This window comes from Homarus americanus, unplaced genomic scaffold (assembly GCF_018991925.1).
Source record: "Homarus americanus isolate GMGI-L3 unplaced genomic scaffold, GMGI_Hamer_2.0 scaffold47654, whole genome shotgun sequence".
Taxonomy (NCBI): Eukaryota; Metazoa; Arthropoda; class Malacostraca; order Decapoda; family Nephropidae; genus Homarus; species Homarus americanus.
In genome coordinates this window covers 121,821-127,500 of record NW_024720364.1, presented here as the reverse complement: position 1 = coordinate 127,500, position 5,680 = coordinate 121,821, and positions in this window count along the sequence as shown.

The window sequence follows — 5,680 nt, the reverse complement described above, 5'->3', positions numbered from 1 at the left end:
AGTATTAACAGGCCCCGTCCTACAGACCCCAGTATTAACAGGCCCCAGTTCAATAGACCCCAGTATTAACAGACCCCAGTATTAACAGGCCCCGTCCTAATAGACCTATTAACAGGCCCCAGTTCATAGACCCCAGTATTAACAGGCCCCCGTCCTAATAGACCCCAGTATTAACAGGCCCCAGTTCTAATAGACCCCAGTTAACAGGTCCCAGTTCTAATAGACCCCAGTATAGCCAGTCACAGACCCCAGATTAACAGGCGTCTATAGACCCCAGTATTAACAGGCCCCAGTTCTAATAGACCCCAGTATTAACAGGCCCCAGTTCTAATAGACCCCAGTATTAACAGGCCCCAGTTCTAGACCCCAGTATTAACAGGCCCCAGTTCTAATAGACCCCAGTATTAACAGGCCCCAGTATTAACAGGCCCCAGTTCTAATAGACCCCAGTATTAACAGACCCCAGTTCATAGACCCAGTATAGACCCCAGTTCTAATAGACCCCAGTATTAACAGACCCCAGTTCTAATAGCCCCAGTATTAACAGGCCCCAGTTACGATAACACCCAGTTCTAAGGACCCCAGTATTAACAGGCCCCAGTATTAACAGGCCCCAGTTCTAATAGACCCCAGTAACAGGCCCCAGTTCTAATAGACCCCAGTATTAACAGGCCCAGTTCTAATAGACCCCAGTATTAACAGGCCCCAGTATTAACAGGCCCCAGTTCTAATAGACCCAGTATTAACAGGCCCCAGTTCTAATAGACCCAGTAACAGGCCCCAGTTCTAATGACCCCAGTAACAGGCCCCCGTCCAATAGACGTATTAACAGGCCCCAGTTCTAATAGACCCCAGTATAGACCCCAGTATTAACAGACCCCAGTATTAACAGGCCCCAGTATTAACAGGCCCCAGTTCTAATAGACCCCCAGTAACAGGCCCCAGTTCTAATAGACCCCAGTATTAACAGCCCCAGTTCTAACAGACCCCAGTGAGCCCCAGTATTAACAGGCCCCAGTTCTAATAGACCCCAGTATTAACAGGCCCCAGTTCTAATAGACAGTATTAACAGGCCCCAGTTCTAATAGACCCCAGTATTAACAGGCCCCCGTCCTAATAGACCCCAGTAACAGGCCCCAGTTCTAATAGACCCCAGTAATAACAGACCCCAGTATTAACAGACCCCAGTATTAACAGGCCCCCGTCCTAATAGACCCCAGTATTAACAGGCCCCAGTTCTAATAGACCCCAGTATTAACAGACCCCAGTATTAACAGGCCCCGTCCTAATGACCCCAGTATTAACAGGCCCCAGTTCTAATAGACCCCAGTATTAACAGGCCCCCGTCTAATAGACCCCAGTATAACAGGCCCCAGTTCTAATAGACCCCAGTATTAACAGGTCCCAGTTCTATAGACCCCAGTATTAACAGGCCCCAGTTCTAATAGACCCCAGTATTAACAGGCCCCCGTCCTAATAGACCCCAGTATTAGGCCCCAGTTCTATGGACCCCAGTTCTAATAGACCCCAGTTCTAATAGACCCCAGTATTAACAGGCTAGTTCTAATAGACCCCAGTATTAACAGACCCCAGTAACAGACCCCAGTATTAACAGACCCCAGTTCTAATAGACCCCAGTATTAACAGGCCCCAGTTCTAATAGACCCCAGTATTAACAGACCCCAGTTCTAATAGACCCCAGTATTAACAGGCCCCAGTTCTAATAGACTGATATTAACAGACCCCAGTCCTAATAGACCCCAGTATAACAGGCCCAGTTCTATAGACCCCAGTATTAACAGACCCCAGTTCTATGGCCCCAGTATTAACAGACCCCAGTTCTAATAGACCCCAGTATTAACAGACCCCAGTCCTAATAGACCCCAGTATTAACAGGCCCCAGTTCTAAAGACCCCAGTATTAACAGACCCCAGTTCTAATAGACCCCAGTTCTAATAGACCCCAGTTCTAATAGACCCCAGTATTAACAGACCCCAGTCTAATAGACCCCCAGTAACAGACCCCAGTTCTAATAGACCCCAGTATTAACAAGTATTAACAGCCCAGTTCTATGGACCCAGTCCTATGAACCAGTATTGACCCCAGTTCTAATAGGCCCCAGTATTAACAGACCCCAGTTCTAATAGACCCCAGTATTAACAGACCCCAGTTCTAATAGACCCCAGTTCTAATAGACCCCAGTATTAACAGACCCCAGTATTAACAGGCTTTAATCTATATAACATTGTGTTAAACAACCACAACAACCACGATTCCAACCACAACACAGTAACAACCACGATCCCAACCACAACCACCACCTTAACAACCACCTTAACAACCACGATCCCAACCACAACCACCTTAATCACAATAACAACCACGATCCAACCACAACCACCACCTTAACACGATCCCAACCACAACCACCACCTTACACAATAACAACCACGATCCCAACCACAACCACCACCTTAACAACCACAATAACAACCACGATCCCAACCACAACCACCACCTTAACAACCACCTAACAACCACGATCCCCCAACCACCACCTTAACCACAATAACAACCACGATCCACCACAACCACCACCTAACAACCACGATCCCAACCACAACCACCACCTTAACCACAATAACAACCACGATCCCAACCACAACCACCACCTTAACAACCACAATAACAACCACGATCCCAACCACAACCACCACCTTAACAACCACCTTAACAACCACGATCCCAACCACAACCACCACCTTAATCACAATAACAACCACGATCCCAACCACAACCACCACCTTAACAACCACGATCCCAACCACAACCACCACCTAACAACCACGATCCCAACCACAACCACCACACCTTAACCACAATAACAACCACGATCCCAACCACAACCACCACCTTAACAACCACAATAACAACCACGATCCCAACCACAACCACCACCTTAACAACCACCTTAACAACCACGATCCCAACCACAACCACCACCTTAACACAATAACAACCACGATCCCAACCACAACCACCACCTTAACAACCACCCCAACAACCACGATCCCAACAACAACCACCACATTAACAACCCGATCCAACCACAACCACCACCTTAACCACAATAACAACCACGATCACACCAACCACACCTTAACAACCACCTTAACAACCACGATCCCAACCACAACCACCACCTTAACCACAATAACAACCACGATCCCAACCACAACCACCACCTTAACAACCACAATAACAATCACGATCCCAACCACAACCACCACCTTAAACAACCACGATCCCAACCACAACCACCACCTTAATCACAATAACAACCACGATCCCAACCACAACCACCACCTTAACCACAATAACAACCACGATCCCAACCACAACCACCACCTTAACCACAATAACAACCACGATCCCAACCACAACCACCACCTTAACAACCACCTTAACAACCACGATCCCAAACACAACCACCACCTTAACCACAATAACAACCACGATCCCAACCACAACCACCACCTTAACAACCACAATAACAATCACGATCCCAACCACAACCACCACCTTAACAACCACGATCCCAACCACAACCACCACCTTAATCTAACAACCACGATCCCAACCACAACCACCACCTTAACCACAATAACAACCACGATCCCAACCACAACCACCACCTTAACAACCACCTCAACAACCACGATCCCAACCACAACCACCTTAACAACCACGATCCCAACCACAACCACCACCTAACAACCACCTTAACAACCACGATCCCAACCACAACCACCACCTTAACAACCACCTTAACAACCACGATCCCAACCACAACCACCACCTTAACAACCACAATAACAACCACGATCCCAACCACAACACCACCTAACAACCACAATAACAACCACGATCCCAACCACAACCACCACCTTAACAACCACAATAACAACCACGATCCCAACCACAACCACCACCTTAACAACCACAATAACAACCACGATCCCAACCACAACCACCACCTTAACAACCACAATAACAACCACGATCCCAACCACAACCACAGTAACAACCACGATCCCAACCACAACCACCACAACCACCCCCCTTAACATCATTTCTACCTTAGTCATCCCCTAAACCTTCATACCTTCGTTTTCTCTCCAGCTGACGGAGGGTAAACTACACTATACTGAAGGGGTCATTATAAGGGAAGACCTGGACACACCCCTACCCTTAGCTGGGTGGGGTCGTTGTATTCCCCACCCCTCCACCCCCTAGCTGGGTGGGGGTCGTTGTGCCTCCCCCCAACCCCCTTTTGATATTCCTGGATCCGCCCCTTGTGTTTATATCACATAGACAGGTGTTTGTGTACGGGTGAACTATAATGTTTTATATCGACACAGACAGATAGACAGATAGACAGAGAGGCTATATAAGAAAATAAGATACACACACACAGTACACACACACAGATACACACACACACACACACAGTACACACATGGCCGAGTCGATCACAGATGTTGCAGGTGTGGGGGGCTACATCTAGTGCGGGAGGGGCGGCGGTAGCGTCTTTATTAAAATAAGGTAAAATAAATTGAAATAAGGTAAAATAAATTAAAATAAGATAAAATAAATTAAAATAAGGTAAAATAAATTAAAATAAGGTAAAATAAATTAAAATAAGGTAAAATAAATTAAAATAAGGTAAAATAAATTAAAATAAATTAAAATAAGGTAAAATAATTAAAAAGGTAAAATAAGTTTAGATTTTGTCAGGTGTCAAAAATACTCCAATTCTCTTAAGTAAACCGTCTGGCCACAGGCAAGAAAGTGTCAGGTCAGGTCAGGTCAAGTTAGGTCAGGTCAGGTCATTTGTGAGATTAACGTCATAAAAGTGTCTAAACTATTGATTATAACTGTAAAATTGTCCAAGTTTAATATAACACCGGGTGACTTAAAGTGTTGTAATATTTACCTTAAAGTTAATGAAAGAAGAAGAAATTGATCAATAGTGTATCCCAATATAAGCACTGAGAGAGAGAGACGTGCACCCCACCACAGTCTAGCTAACACTGACGCTGCCTCCACCTCCCGCCCTTCTGGACATCAGTACTTTATAGAAAATACAAACACGAACACATCAGTACTTTATTATAAAATACACCACATCAGTACTTTATGTTAAAATACAAACACGAACACATCTAATAAAGCCTATTTGTTTATTTATTTTATGGTAAAAATGACTTGACCTAAAGATACCTTATGATATATTCTGTCTTTTTATGAATATTTTTGTTATTGGTATTTTTAAATTAATCAATAATAGACCGTGATTGTGTTCTTGTTAGTAATATAGATATATGGGCTCTGATGTGTGTAATAATAATAATTCTGTGAGATATTTATGTTTGGGACACATCATGGCTAAGTTATACTGCCCTTTAATTGGTCACTTAATACTAGGGTTTACTAGGTGAGTATGTGTAGCTGGCAAAGATGTCTAGCAGTGTGAGTTTAGTCTAGCAGTCAGGGCCATTGACCTAGGGCCCACCGGTATCTGGGGGCCACTCAAACTAATTTGTCGTGCAGCGTGCCAGCGTATAACCTTGTTTCAAGGGTACACACAGTATTTCATTATATAATATATTCACAACCG